Source organism: Phasianus colchicus, chromosome 16 (genome assembly GCF_987193195.1).
Source record: "Phasianus colchicus chromosome 16, bPhaCol1.hap1.1, whole genome shotgun sequence".
Lineage (NCBI taxonomy): Eukaryota > Metazoa > Chordata > Aves > Galliformes > Phasianidae > Phasianus > Phasianus colchicus.
Window position 1 is genome coordinate 8,730,139 of NC_143451.1, and position 16,681 is coordinate 8,746,819.

General features: G+C 41.4%; 1 protein-coding gene across 8 annotated transcripts in view; it reads right to left on the reverse strand.

The window, feature by feature from the left end:
* LOC149915756 (uncharacterized) overlaps positions 1-16,681 on the reverse strand; it is a 184,827-nt gene that overhangs the window by 167,553 nt on the left and 593 nt on the right. For 4 of the 8 annotated variants that reach the window (XR_016471676.1, XR_016471673.1, XR_016471678.1 and 1 more), the window contains exon 1: positions 12,008-12,068. The exons of the other annotated variants lie outside the window; for them this stretch is intronic. The gene's annotated coding sequence lies outside the window, so the exon portion shown is untranslated. Of the gene's footprint in view, positions 1-12,007; positions 12,069-16,681 lie in introns of those variants that run through there. 8 annotated transcript variants of the gene reach the window in all.

Here is a 16,681-nt window from a genome sequence, read left to right on the forward strand (position 1 = left end):
ATTTTGAAGGACAAACTGGAATAGCACGGGGATAACAGAATCCCAGCTGAAGCATGGCACATTTATGAATGCATAGTTTGTTCAGTTTAATACTTGAGGCTTACAGTAAGTATTTCCATGATTGACATCAGAAGGAATGCACAAATTAACTCTCTGCAGTTCTGTAGGAATGTTATACAACAGTAAAGTTTTAAACCAGGGTCTTTAATACTCCTACTTTTCACTCCATTCCCCTTCCTTTCTACCTGTACCATAGAATCACTGGCTGCAGCCCAGCCACTAAAGCTCTTCCCACATCACTTGGAAGTAATGGCAAACTGCAGTAGATAACACAAGCATGACAAAGCAGCTTCTGAGAACACTGACTGCATTAAGTAATTGAGCTATTTTTTCCTCTGACTACCAGGGAAGTTGAGAGACCATATAAACAGAAGTTCACCTGAATATTCAACAGACCTTCGCTCAGTAGCACTGCCCTTTCAAAACAAACTCAACTGTTAAGACAGCTGTTGAACTTAGTTCTAATCTGCCATTTGATTTCTTTTAAATAGAAAAGGAAGACAGTAAGAACTCTTCCTTATTTATAAAAGGGTCAAGAGATGCACCAGAAAACTAGATGATAAAGTTTAACATCTGTTGTATAACAAATCCTGAAAATTGTCTTAAGATATGTAGGAAGATCACCTGGGAATGCAGAGTTGATTAACAACAGGTTTGCTGAAGCTTCTGGGAATAAACCACTATTTTAATGCATTTCCACAAAGTACTTAGGCTTTCAACGAGCAGCATAACTGTTCTCAGAAATGCATTGTTTTTGTGTAGTGGTGGAAACTCATCAAAAAAGAATGCACAGAAAGCGATTTAATAGACTGCTTAAAGGCTGCATTCTGCCTGTTTGAGCACTCCAGTTACCATGCAAGTACATAGGAGCATCTGTCAAGAATTCCTAACTTTTATCTGAAATATGCTGAACAAATACACAGTCCCAAAGGTCACTATCAACAACTCCTGATAAGTGAATCAAGCCAGAAGGACAGTTTGTCTGAAGCAAAGGCTGCACTGAATAGGCAGTGCTTCTAAACGAAAGTGTGTGAGCAACATATGCAGTTGTACTGAGGTTCAAATGAATTTATAGAGCATGTAACAGATGGCAAGTGGTTTCCCCCAGTCAGGCATGCCTTAGCATGTGTGGGAAGCGTAGGGGGTTGCAGCATGGGAAGAGCTGGTGTCTGCCAGGCTCTGGTATAGACAGAGTTGTGCCTGTCTGGCACAGACTTTCAGCACTCAGTTGTATTTCAGGTCAACACCAACTCACAGAAAATATGCAGAATTTGCAACAAATTAGATCAGCTTCTCAGGCCCCTACCAAGTTACTAAGGCAACTGTCAGATAAGAAAAGTTCACTGGCACTGGTTTTAATGGAGAAAAAACTAATGAGATGTTCCCTCCATATGGGGTACAACCTTTCTTGATAAGCATCTTCAGCTGAAGCTTCAGTGTTGAGCTATGTCCAGAAAGACCCACAGCTCTCCAGGAGCCTAATGTGATGCACTTAACAAGGCTTGCTGGATCGTGACTCAGTGTTTTCACAGTTACAAGGGAAAGCATACTGAAGCATGGAAACAGCAAAGTCTGGGAACATAAGCTAACTGAATGAAGGGCATTTTTATTCACTGTGCTCTCCAACAGCTGCCTATCAAGGCTCAGCTCTAACATGAAGCTCCAATTAGACACGGGGGGGAAACAGAGGAAGACAAACATAACCCAGGTCACTGTGGGCATCTCTATGATGGGTGGACATCTGTTATGAAATGCAGATAATCAAAACCATCTTCAGAATCTCAAGCCTGATTCAGCAAACTGTTCTGCCCCACAACAAAGCAAGTATAAAAGTCACGCTCGCCATTTCAGGCCCACTCCCATGGCCACAGCAAAGATGAGCTAATCATTATGCTACCTGGTTTGATCCTAATTGGTTTCTTGGGCTAAATTTAGCAGAACACTGAGGTTGAGCAGGCTGCTTAATTACAGCTCCTCTAGACAGCACTACTCAAGAGCCAGAGAACACTGGAGTGCGATGCTCAGCAATCCTACAATTTCCCCAACCAACGTACTACATCAGGTACTGCTGCAGATGATGAACAGTGCAGAAAAAGGAGGCTGTTTACCAGAAGTGCCAGTGATTACAGAGGACATGGCACCATACCTCCTTCCTGTGCTACCATGAGTAATCAACTCAAATATTCCTAAGCTCTCCAAGACAGTTTAGAAGAAAGAGCACTGGGATGCACTATTAACCCTGCTCCACTGACCGAGAAAGTGATCTGTGTGATTATAGAGTAGCTTTTTATTTGATGCCATAGTTTCCTGAATCACTGGCATCAGTAGCATTGCCAGGTTAAGGAGCCTCCAGCATATCCTGCCTCCTTCTACCATTTTCTTCCTCCCCAACTTGCCCTCTCCTGCTCCCCTATGCCCCCTCAGCTGCTGTTATTTACACCAAGCATACAACTGTTTGTTGTGCAACCAGAGGTTGCACTATAAATCTGGTAACTGAAGTTATATGGGTGAGAAATGACAAACTTAGAGAAGGGGAAAAGGAGAAGAGGTTTTAAAAGACCTATCAGTTCCTTCAGCCGGCCCACAACTGCAGGAAAATATGCTGAAAGATCAGGTCACAGGTAGGGTCAGCAGCAGCTGTTGTCCCCTTCCTCTCCCAGCACACTGATTAGGCTTCTTCTCTGCATGCAGACTTGTGGCCATTTAATAGCAAACTGCTTTGGTACTGCCATTTCTTAAAGATTCATCTTCTCTCCATAGCCCAACTTTACACAAAGAGGTATCTTAACTGCTAAATTAAGTATTTTATCATCAAACTGCCATAAGGTTTATGTATGAACTTTAAAGCAGTGGTTGGAGTACAAATAGGGTTGGTATGTTAAATAGCTTGTGAATGATTTATTTATCAGAAAGAGCTAGATTTGAACAGAAGCCTCTGGGTGCAAAAGTAACAAGCACAGATTTCCTCTGACTATAAATGAAAAGGTCATCAGGTCTCAAGGGAGAAAAAAACATTCATTGCAGAATCTCCTTTCACTGATAGGACACCAGCAGTATCACACTTGAAGAGTTTTCTGCACATAAGAACAATAGATGCATCTGCTTAGCTGCTGGTGTAATTAACAGTTTACCAGACAGCCCTAAAAACAGTGAATTGAAACACCAGGACAAGCAGGAGCTGAAACATGATTTTCACTTCAGCTGCAAAAGCACTCCCCAGCTCTCAGTTCCAGTAGAGATGCCAATATTGGACAGTAACGTACCTCACAAAAATGCAGTGCAGGGCCATGATTAGTTAGATCTGTTAAGCGCAAGGGATTAAATCTCCCTATATTGGGACAGTAAAAGCTAAGTGCTTTCATTGCTCACACTGACATACTAAGGATACTCTAAAGACCTTTATAAATACATTCTAAAACACTGATTAAAAAAAAAAAAATCAATAGAGCCAATGATAAATTTAAAAAACAGACAAAACTAAAAACAAAAAATAAATTAGCACACGTGAGTTGAACACCATCTTCCAGAGAGAAAAATCAGACCAGGTTTTTGAGAAGTCCCATGCAGCTGCTGAAAACCAACTCCCAAAAAACAGCCACCACCTCAGCCTGAAATAAAGACTGTGCCACTGCCTGGTTCCATGGCAGCCACTACAGAGACACAGTTCCAGCCTCTTAAAGGAGGGATGTTCAAGTAGTTCATACAGATGATGGAGTTCAGATTTTTGGGATCTTGGAAAAACAGTAGTGCTGTATCCCCAGTTCTCTAGAGTCAAATTCATTTAGTGTTTAAACGTTTACACAGAAGCCAGTCCTAAAGACCAAATTCCTTTAAGCAGCATCACACACCAACTGACTTCAAACTTACAAGAGAGGTGTTAGTATCATTGTAAAAGGAGAAAAATTGCTCAAATGACTTGCTGACACACAGCATGCTCAAATGACTTGCTTTAGTTCACACAGCAAGTCCAAGTTAAGAGAGGGGAATAAAAGTTCCCTATTCTATAAACACCACTCAAAACGTGAAAAAAATAAAATTGAATAGTCAATAGAATATCATGTCAAACACAGTTTGAATACACCAGAGACTACATGGCCTACTTCCTTCATATGGCACTGCCAGTGCCAATTTAATCCTGCTCATAAATTATTTTGACTTCACTGTTGTTAGAAGTAATCACAGATCTCATTCCAGCATTTAAACATTTGGCTCCAGTTCATCTGAAAGAGTCGGACCTGCCTGCAGAGACTAGAGATGGTTTCTCCAGGGGTAGCTGTGCCTCAGAACACAGCACTACCTAGACATCCTCTAACCAGCTAACAAGCCAGCTACCATACCTGTGCCATGAGTCCACACAGCACTTCATTTAAGTTAGTCAGCTAGCTCATAAGGCTCAGTAACAATTGCTTGTAGAACCAGATCCAAGATCACCGTGCCAGCCAGCTCCAGCACCTTTAACAGAGCTGCCTTGCACAGCACAGACCTACCTTCCCCATCCAAGGTTGTGGTTGTCACAAGGGGGTCAGCACTCCTTCGGATGCTTTCATCCCTCCCAGATATTCACTGATTAACATGTTTGATGGGTCCCTGGTGAATGCTCCCTGACACCACCCAGCCACTGCAGTACATAATGCCTTCAGAAGCACATATAAAGCTTTAATGAATGAGTAATGAAGCTCACCCTCCATCTATCCCTCTGCAGGCCTATTAGCATCCATTAGCATAATGTCAAAACCTCACGGTATGAATGAGATATTAAAATGAATTTGAGGGAAAAGGTGTTAGCAGATTTTTAGAGATGGTAACTACTGAAGGTCTCACTCAGGTCAGAAGGACCTATTGGTACGTTGCTCCCCAGAAGCCAGGGATGAGATTATCAAAACTGTCTTGTGAGTTTGTACAGATGAATTTCCATTCAAATTAATATCTTCTGACAGTTAATCCCAAAGGCTAACTCAAGTAAGAGTCTAGAGTTCTAACAGTTCACAGTTGTTAGAGAAAAGATCCTAAAGATAGTCCCACTGCACACAGCCCATCTTGGGTAAGAACCTGCTGCTCCACAGTCTGAGCAGCATCCCAGGGTCTTCACCACTTGCTTCTTTCACAGGAACACACAAACAATATTTCTGTATTCATCGTTAGTGAATAAACTGATTCCAAGTCTCGCAGTCTTGTTCCCCTGAACACAGTAGGATCCAGCTGCAGGAGGCTGCTTCTTTGTTCTGTTTCCCAGCTTGACTTTCCTGCCATCGCTACTCAGTTTTTGTCTTCTCTTGTACATTCTCAGGCTCTGTCCCAGTCTCCTGGCTGTTTCCTGATGATACAAACTGCATTTACAATTGCCTGAAGCTACAAATATTCTTCAACAGATCTGTACACTACCACTGTCACAATGCTGCTAAAAGGGAGAACAAGCCACCCCTGTTGTGTCCAGGTGATCGTGCCTACACTGCAGCACAGGCGGCTTCCTAGGCCTTATCCCCTGCTGCACTGCCTTCAGGACGGAAGGCCTGAGGATCACCGTGCCACAGAACACGGAAGAAACAGAGGAAGTCAGAAAAAGCACAACACAAGAGGGTGGGCTCAGAACAGCAGGCTGCACTGCAATCACTTATTCCATAGAGTAGACAATCACACCTATTCAGATGGCAGACAGCATTTGTGTGACAAGCTACTCTGGTTACTGCCTTGGCAGGAGTATTGGAATTCATAGTAAACATTGTCTCAGTTATTAAATTCCCTTCTCCACTGCTGCCATCAGCACCAGTCTGTCCTGGAATTTATCACATTCCTGCCCCATGCACTTCCCTCTTACATATTCCTTCCTATTTTCTCCCCCCTATCAAACCTCTGAGCCTAACACCAGCTATCTCTCTGGAGTCACCACCCATATACTGTGGAGATAAAGGGCAGAAGATGAGAGAAGCTCCATTTCTTTAAGAGAAAAGGGAATGAGACCGTTTAGGTTCTACATCATCTTCGCCTGCATCAGCAACCTGAATATCTCAGCCAGGCTGTGCAGCTGCTGCAGTGACAGCAGTAACTTCCATCAGATTCAGCAGCCTCAGGGACTGCACACAGAGAAAGAGGTGGGGTGAGAGGAAAGGGACAGAAGTGAGTGTTAAAGCATGTGTATAGTCAGCGTATGTGCATACAGTGGCAGCGTAAGTTATTCTCACCAGTACAAATAGCTGGCAATATGGAGTGCTTCATTAGTGCGAAATTACATAGGGTGCAACTCTTAATCAGCATTAAGGATGAATGCCACATAATAATTTGATCCTCAATTATGCACACTGAAGTCACTTAACGCCATCAACTGCGCCTTGGTCATGAAAAGTCTGGCAAAGCACAGCAATTATTTGCTGTGCATTCAATACGTGTAAATCAGATGAGTCAGACAAGTTACAGGAGAGTTCTCCATGACAGGCACTTCAACATCAACCTCCTCCTGTCTGAATCATTCTGACAGTCCCCTTGCAACAGCTGCCCCACTGCTATTATGCAAAGTTTGGAATATCTGTGCAGAACAGGAGTAATGTGTTTGTGTTCATACTCTGTGATATTCCATTTGTCATAAAAATCAATAGAAAATTTCAGAAAGGGCATTTCTGTGGTCTGAATGTGCTAATGTGACATTCACCAGGCCAAATTTATCCCTGCAGCAACAACTGCCTTCCTGGAGTTCATGCTGTGCCTGATTCAATGTAAGTGCCCAGCCTTAATCTTCTCCTGCTGCTTGCAACAGGGGAAATTCCACCTTTGCTATTGCACCAAAGGCAGTAGAGAAATTATGCCAGTTCCAGTTCAAATTTGCCATCTCCATTTCAATCTGTCAGTCAGCCTCTGCCACAATAATGCAGACAAGTTTGTCTCCTATGATTCACTCCCCACCACCCTCTCCTTGTCTGGCACTGCATCACTCATTTCCCAGCCGTAGTTTGTTTCACCCACTTGCAGTGATCTGTGTGGATGTTGTGTCTTACAACCCCATTCAATTCGCACACCGGAATTTCCATACTGGCCAAAACGTTAGCTACCAGCTTCTGAATGTCAGGGGTTTTCAGGTGTCCCCACCCACTAATGGGCTCCAGGAACATGACAAGGCCTTTGATTTGGTGGATATGGGCAATTCAGAGAATGAGTTTATCTAAACCTCATTGCCTCAGATCTCCAGGAGAAAGTAAGCTGACTTCCACCAGAGCTGATGGCTGAACTCCACCCTACTGGCCATCAACAGGGCACATGCTCTACTAAAATCCCAAGATGAGCTTTGACCACTCCCTCATTCCAATGAGACATTGATCAGATAAAGGATGGTTGGAGGCTTTAGCCACAGAGAAAGCTTAACTACAGAAATCGTGCAGACTTTGAAGAGGAAAAGCAACAACATATTGTCAGAGACGGAAACAAATAGCTTTCAAAAGGCTTGAAGAAGGCAGTACAGCAGTCACAAGCCAGCAAACACTAGCAGGACTGTACTAAAGACTGATCAAGACTAACAAAAGTCACAGGAAGTACTTGAACCAAAAACTAAAAAGAAAAGAAGTCCCTTCAGCAGCCCCTTTCCTGGGAGTCTGTCATGTCCCATTACAGCTAATCCTCACACACCACACTGGGGGCTGCCCACCACACAGTCTCTGTTTGGACTCAGTTGCAACCCAGGCTCCCCCTCCAACCAGCACATGCCATTCTTCCACCTGGCCAGTATTGCTCAGCAGCTAGATCCCCAGAGTCTGACAGCATAAAGAGGACAGCCAGAACCTGTGTCTGCAGCCATTAGATTTAGCAGCTTCTGTTGGCAGCACCCCAGAAAATCCCTTTCACCTCCACTGCCATCTAGTGCAATTAAGAGAAAATAAAAATCCACAAATGCAAGCACCTGCAAGCAGCATTAACTGCAAATTATCAGCACAGCTTTCCATCTCCAGATGAACCCAGCTTTTTCCTAGCACTCTCCATGTGCACAGTGGAATCCTTAAGCACTGCTTTAGAGGATAATAAATTAAAGCACACATGGATCTGAGTTGAAATTAAGGTCAAAGAGCACCAGATTAAAGAACAATGCAGAAGCCTAAGCTAGATCTCCACAAACCAGATTTGTCATTTGCACTTTCCTCAGTCAGCCACACCAGTGCTGAACCAGCAATGTTACCACTGCCTCCACAGCCAAACACACAGCCAGCCTGAGGGAAGGCAGCAAGGAAGAATATACATAATGTTCAGGTAGAAGCAGTGAATAAGCCTTCTATCTTAGTATCATTGCTGTTGAGGTTTGGATATTAAAAATCCATTAACACCACAACCCTAGTAACCAGAGCACAAGAACAACTTGTTCCATCCTTCCAAGGGCACTGTGTAACATCACACTCGTGCTTCTCTGTTGACTACACATTACTGAGTGCACAAGGGGTCAGATTTTGTTATTCTACATTATTGTTAAAGGAAAGTGAAGGGTTTTGTCGTCTTGTTGAGATGCTTTTAGAGACCAGATTTATAATTCATCCAAACAAAGCATCAAACTTAAATTCTGGGCAGGTTAATGCCAGCCTGTCACACTCTGGATGAGCAATGCCCTTATCTTGTCCATATAGTTCACATATCACATATAGAGAACTGGAGTGGAAAAACCCTGAGAGACAGAAGAAAATTAGAGGAGAATTAAAATGCGTTTACAGTCAGGAAAGCAAATAAAAAGTCATATTACTCAACAGCTAAGCTGAAAAAGCAAATTGATTTTTTGGTTCACTGACAGAACAAAAAAAGAATTGTTTTTACTCAAAGCACCTTAGTGTTACTTTACCCTTATTTAAATAAAGGTAGATCCTTTTGAAATTAAAAGTCTTTGCAACTGAAGAGTAAAGACTGTGCTTCTAATGGCTGTTTTTTCTTTCCTCCCAAACCACAACAAAAAATAAGTTTACTCTTCTTTTATCAAAGCAGTTTGCAGACATTTTGCCTTCTGTCTCTGTAGATCTCTATACACATCCATAGGTGTCTGCCTATCTTTTGCAATTTTTTCTCATGCTGGCACCTCAGCACTACCCATTAGCTCCCCATTCACATTGCCCTGGCAGTACCTTGATGCCAAAGAGCAGAGACCACTGCTGGTTAATCAACGTTACGGATCTGCCAAGAGATCAGAAAGTTAAGCAGTATTTATTGACTTGCACACATCAACCCATAACCTTTAGGAAACAAAGAGGAAGACAGTATCAATCCCATTCCTGCCCAACAAGAAGTATATACATATTTGGCTTAGGAAAGCAGGTGAAGCTTTTCTAACATTGCAACAGAAGACCTATGAACAATTCCCAGCTGCAGGCATTCAGTATAAGCACAAGCACCTACCATATACATTTTACAGCAACTGTATCTACTTACTAGGGACAAAGTACATCCATAGTTTCCAGAGTTCCAAAAGGTGTCTAAGGTTTAGAAAACCATTATTAAATATTTGTATTTGTTGTAATTTAAAACATTTTTTGTAAATTGGAAAAAGCCAATTTATTAACAAAGTTCAGATGGCAAAGCTAAACTGTTAGCCTACATTTTAAAACATTTAATTTGAACACGAGCTTAGAGTTTTTCCTTTGATAAGGCATAATACAGAACAGCTATTTCACACAGAAACTATTCAACATCCTTCCAAAGCTGCTATAAATCAAACATACCAAAAATCTCTACTCCAGTGACTGTCTTTTCTATCACAATTTGCCTGCAGTATAATCTAATATATATATATATCTCCATTGTACAACAAAATGTAATGAAGCTCATCTGTTTCTTGCATTCAATCAGTGCTCCCACCTCACAGGACCAAGTTCTATTTTCAATAATGTTAATTACTTTTCTTAACAGCCCTCCTCCATTCACAGCTCTCATTTCATGACATTGCACAAACTTCTGCTAGGGTAACCCATGATTGTGAGAGAGATTAATGCAACAAAACTATTTCCAGGTTTATTATCTACTGCAGGATCAGTTCACTTCTTAAATAGCACGCGTTTACTGAGCACCAGTTGCAAACTAATGGTTTTGTATATTTCCAGTTAAGCCTGTTAATGGTCCATGTGCATGCCGTGGTCTGGGCCCCTTATTCCTCACTAAGAGACCTGTTGGTGGGGAGTGATGTTGCACTGCACCCAACATTAACATATTTCTGTGGCTGATAATTAGCAATGAGAAAAAAACAAGCCCCATTTCAACCAACCAAGGACGTGCTGCTGATTTCAGCACAGCCTTTGTTTCCTTTGTTGTCCAGTACTAAGGTTACTTAAATCTGAGTTACCAGAGTTTGTTTTCAAAGCTCCACTCCTGTTCTCATAGATGCTGGCTCAGCATCTAATCTGTCCAAACCACTTGGGAGGGAGTTTAGACTGATGTAATAGGAACCCAGGAGTGTGGAGTAGACAGGTTTCAATTCAGGTCTGACATAACAGCATATCATTTCTCAAGAAAATCCACTTACCATCTACAAAGAGCTAGTTGCACATTTTGCAGTCTAAACCATCCAACATCAACTCTTTTTTCCACGTGGCAATGAGCTGAAGATAACTAAGGTGGATTACAAGCTATCAGCAAAACTTTCTTCACACAGCCCTCCATCCAGTAGCAACCAATACATTTTGCTTTGTTTCCTTTTACACCATCCAATCAACAGCAGCCAGTACCTGGTCACCAACATCCAGACCCAAGGCCTAGAGCAATCTGATGCACTGTGGAACATTACTTGTATCTGTCTTACTGCACCTCCTGCATAAGTCTACCAGTGGGGAAAGCAAATGCTTTACCACAGCGGTCAATATAATTTCTAATTGAAATCAGCAAAAGACTACAGCATTAAATGAGAACAATGTTAGGTACCGATGCACACCTCCAACTAGTTCAGTAGACTTTGCAAACATAGTATTCTTGCCTCCATATGCATTTTTCATCATATTTTCAAGCATAATTATACAGAACGCTTAATATTTCTGAATTAAGTAAGATGAGCCTCCTGGGGCTGGAGATGTTTATTATTCTAGGTACTTTATGTTGTTAGGCTAATTTTATTTAAATCACTATTCACTGCCTGATGCCCTTAATACATTTCATTGATGTGCCTTGAGGGTTTTATTTTACCCTAAAATCAACTTTGCTGAAGCAGTATATAAATCCCTTTCGATTTACCTTTGATTTTACCATTACTGATTCTTCAGATATAGTACATTCCCAATAACAGTAACACAGAGATAGTTTTTATTCTAATATCAGCTAGTTCATTTGAGTTAAAACCAAGTAGCAAGGAAGAGCTCACAGCAGCAGCACACTGGGATTCCACAGACCCTAATGCCCAGCTTCCCTCCAGCACAGCTGCACAAACCAGACCATAAACACCTGCACATTCAGCAAGGCCAGCTGGTTGATCCCAAATTAAGGATGATTCCCTCACGCTCCAGAATCCTTCTCATATTTTAGGTATTAAGCAGTGCCATTAATGGTTCCTTTTCCATCCTTGTCATTCTCACATATTTACCTCTTCATTTTGCAAAACACATTGCAGCAAGCAGCAACCATATTGCTCAAAGTATGAACTCTGTAAGAGCCACAGCTCAGCAAATGAACAGGAAACTTTGCTGCAGCTTTACTACCTTCAACACATCACTGGTATAATTAAAGCCTCAACACAAGGATTGGTTTTCACCATAGGCAGTAAAAGACAAAACTAGCACTTCGTGCACCAGCCAACGAGTTCATCCAAGGCTTTTCTAGAAGCCCTCTACAGAACAGTGCTCAATTCCTTTGACTTCTCTGTCACGTGTTTAAGATAGTAAACATTTGTCACCCAAAACAGCGCCCTAGGGAAAACCACACACATCAGCTGTAAAGCGTGGCAGCAGCAATACAGTTGCTTCAAACCCAAGAAAAGTAGTAGTCACAATCCAGTAATAAAGCAATCACTTACCCCTTTCTGAGGATCAGGGCTCACCAAACACTCCAAAGGAAGCAATCCCCAAGCAGAGATGCTTCCCTCATGGCTGCCAGCCCTTAAGTGAGGTTAGGGAGGGGTAGAATTGCTTCCACCTGTGCACCCAGAGCTGGCTATGCCTCTTCACCAGGTGCTCAATCACTGCTTCAGGCCATGACCTAATGGTTCCTATACACTAGCAAAGCAAAGTTCTCAATGTAGAGCAAAAATAACATCAAGACTAGTTACTAGTTTTCCAGTAACTGTATGATGAAGTAATTAGGATAGGATTTGAAGTGCCTTCAGCAAACTCCATTTAAAGAAAAATCAAGATAGTGAATTGTGGTATTCATTATATACAGCCATTAGTAAAAACATTCTCAACTAATACAGTAACAAGAAAAACAATTCCTAAAATAAACACTTCCATTTCTCCCATAATTGTGGGAAATGAAAACATATTTAGTAATATGAAAAATAATTATTTGTCTACACCAATAAACTTGTAGCTATGATTTTTTTCTAATTAATGAAACCTTGCCTCAAGAATCAAACTCATTTTTTAATTTTTCTTCACTCATTAGATTAACAAGATCTTATTCCAGAATTCAAGCGTTTTGCTGCTAATAGTGTGTAACTCCACATACATGGCAATGACTGCACATGCATTTTGTAAAGCTGCCATAGCTTTAAAGGCATCATTTATAACTTCCAAATATGTCAGATCTGGAATAAAACTACCTGACGTTAAGCCATATGGTTTCATTGCACATCCAACCCAGCAGCACATTAACAAAGACACTTAAAGAAGACCTTTGAGGACTAAAATGCTCTTCTATGAAGGTTATGGTAATTCAAAGCCACTAGAGAAATCAATAACATGACACAAAACAGCATATCATGCCTAAGATGCTGGTGCTCCACCAGCTTCAGCTCACATCAGCCAAAATTCCAGCTCAGTAGCAGCAAGCCTGCACTTTGTCCCAACTTAATCCTGCTTGTGCAACAATAAAAAAGAAGTATGATTTTTAAAAAGCTGCCAGTAGACTACAGGGTGTTTTCTACTCTGCTTCAGTCCTTAATGCTACCTTCATTCAAGAGAATGAACCAAGCATATTGCCAAATTAATTCCCCAAAGCCCTTTTGATTTGGAATTGTTTTTAAGCCAGCATGTCTTGTAAGTGTCTTAGACAGCAAGATAAACTAGCTACAGCATCTTGCGATAACATCACATACAACAAACACACTGTCATCATAAGCCTGAGGATTTCTTTATCTCTTATATGATTTGTATATTTTGTCCTTGCAAGTGTAAATTATCTTCTTTGCTCCATTTTTTTCCTTTTGCAACTCTGTTATCACTGCAAGGTCACTACTACATTATCAGCCACCATTCAGAGAATGCCAGTTGGCCGATAAAGCACCCAATGAAGCCTTCCATCCATCCATCTAAGGACTGTGGGGTGACTGGGAAAGGAATTCTGACATTTGAAAACATAATTCAATGTCAAACTGGCTCATATGCCACTGTAATTCAGACTTGTAGCTCAGATGTGTACTGTACCATAACTACAGCTTTAGATGTAATCGCTGTTTTCATCAGGTAGCTAAGAACTCATTCATTCCATCATGCAAATTTTAATCAAGCACGTCACTGAAACATCAAATCTGGCTAGAAGTAATCTGAAGCAGAGATATTTCAGCTGGTATTTTCGAAGACACACATACACCTTCCAACAGGACTTCAGTTTCATTTGGAAAACAATGGCCTGCATCCCTGGCTCCAAACGCATGCCTGCACACACAGATCCCTGGTGACAGTCTCCGTGCTGTCATCCCTTAACAGCTGCTCCTTCCAAATGAAGTACATGGAGGCTTAGCTTAAGGTTGGAAACCTCCAGCTCAGCCTCTATTGTTTCTTTTACAGCGGAGATAAGCTAAACCCCAGGAATAAACTTGAACATGTTAAATGTGCTAGAAAAACATGTACCCAAATAATTATAATACATCACTAATAAGGATTAAAAATATTAATAAAATTACATGAAGACATTTCAGTCAATTGTTGGTATCTTTCCAGCTAATTAATACTTGGCACTGCATAAATACTCAAGACTGCATTTTACTCCATTATATTTGTATAAGACAGCTTCCAGAATCATTTTAGGTAGCTACTAATGAGAAATTATTCTTGCCTGAGTTGCATTGGACTAAGCTGAAATACAAGGTTTAGTTACAAAATTAAATTTACCCACAATTGCTAAGAAAATTAATTTCACTCCAGGATTTTGATCCAGCCCCATACCTGTATGAATGAACAAGCTTCTCCAAATATCCGAGCTTTGCTATACACATCAATCCTGATCTATTTGCAAGACAATATCCTAAAGCTGGGATAAGCCCGAGGAATCCATCTACATGTTGTGTAAGCCTTTCTGGTGTACCTCCCCCTCACAGCAGAAAGGAAGACTTAAGTCATTTTTCTTCAAGAGCTGAATATGAACTTGTCTTGTCTGTCCCAGTGGCTGCCATAGTAGCCCTTTCTCTGGCACACACATTTTCCAGAAGTGACAACTGGTGTTTATTTAGCTTTGGTCTGGCTGTGTGGAAGCATTCATTTGGACAGTCTATAATGCCAGCCTCCAAAATGCCAGCCAGACACTGCAGCAGAGATGCTAAAAGCCCTTCTACCCTTACTAAAACATTGGCATCTCCACAATGGAGTTTAGATAGTCATTTACACTTGGTACAAAGCAAGTATGCACCCTGCTGTAGATGTGCTTAGGATAGTTACAGAAATATCTGACCTGTCAGATGGGAATAATTGTCTGCTGACCCTAAATCTTCACTCCAGAGTTCTGAGATATTATCAGTTTCTATACCCAGGAATCAACCAGTTCCCATTTGGGATTTCATCCCATCTTTTCCCCAGTTACACTGCAAGTTACCCACTTGCATTATCAAAAGTGAAATGAACCATCTTCAGAGCTCTACCAAATTCACACTCAACACAAAAGAGGGGTAACTTCAACTCTTGTCTTATAGAAACAGTAACTTACTGTAACAGTAGGATTTCTGAAAGAAACAGTTTCAGCTGATGATTGTATCTTTTCCACCAAAAATTAAACCGTAACACTTAGGTCATGGTGTCCTTAGTGGCCATTCAAGATGCCAAAGCAATCTTCCATGCTGCAAGAGAACAACCATTCCTTTGCAAAGTAATAAAACTTTTCTATATCCTTCCTAGGACAACAGGAATTTTCTGTTCCTGCCAAGTCTGGAGGATGACCGTACTAGACAGGCTATCATCACGCTGTCAGAAATTCTTCAAGCTGCTTTCTGCTGCTACTACTTCAGCCCTGTTTTCAATAACCACAGCTCACCCTGCTCCCTGCCAAAGTCTTCCCCTGCTGGAACACAGAAGCCACCGACTGGCAGGACTGCTTCAAGGAGAAAGGCTTTGCTGTATGTCTGAAGTGTATTTTTTCTCTTCCCTCAAAGAGCAAATGCCATTGTGACAGTTCCCTGTCAGCTAGGTGTGACTGGCAGGTTGCTTGCATTTCTTTTGAGAACAGGACTTGCAAATAACTGCTTAAAACTTCTAAGAAAGCACAAGCCAAGAGTCTTAGCAGTTCTTCAAGAGGATAACCTGAGGTTAACTGTTCCATTAACATGCAATAGTAAAATAGATTTACATAAATAGGAAGTGCTTTGATTTTAAGCAGCATTCTTTCTCCTCAAATCATTCCATGGCAGAGTCCTGACCTTATTCAAGCACCCTTTGAACTAACAGCTTAAGAAATCTTTCACACTCAACTTCCCAGACTGTGCTGGTAGAGCCCTCCCGGCAGAACACACCGTATGGACTAGTCAGACTTGTATGTCTATCAGTGTCAGTTTTATAACCAGGCCTTTATTATTTACCACAGCCAGCCTTTTCCTCATTGACTGTGTTTTCCTATTGCCTTCCTTGGGAAGAAAAAAGATGCCACCCTCATTTTCCACCTCCCACCCAGTCAGGTCACACAGGAGTTATCTCACTTGAGATCTTGCTTAGATTTCACTTGAAATCAAAGCCACAGAGTATGCTTTGCACAGCACTTGCACAAAGTCCTTGCAGGGACTTTTTCATTGCAGGTGTTCACCCAGCGTCAACATTTGTAACAGAAAGGAGAGGAAAACAAAAACAAAACAAAGAAAACAAACAAAGAAACCTACCATATGGGCAGCTTGTCTCAAAATTCAGGAGATAAGGCTCTGGTCTAGCAAGATGCATCCTTACAAGTATTTCTTATTCACATAAACAATCCCCAGTGAACTCAGCAAAAGAGCAAAGCAATACGTTAGCCAAGTGTCTGCAACCTGTCAGGATACGCCAAATGCTGCAGTGTGTCAGCCCATACACGTATCCCTGAACAAATGTGAATACTTCCAGCACTGAACACAGTTTTAAGAACAGTATAAGAAATTAACGAACAATAGCACTCCTTGCAAAACTTGAAGAATCTCTACAGGCTTTTACTGGTCTACACCTTTGTACAAATGGTGGAAGACGCATCTCCCCGAGGACAGCAGTAGCACCACAGTGCCTGTCCATCATCTTGTTGGGAACAGAAATCCCCACACATAAGAATGCTGAAATCTTTGGGAAAACCTGCATTCATGGGGAAA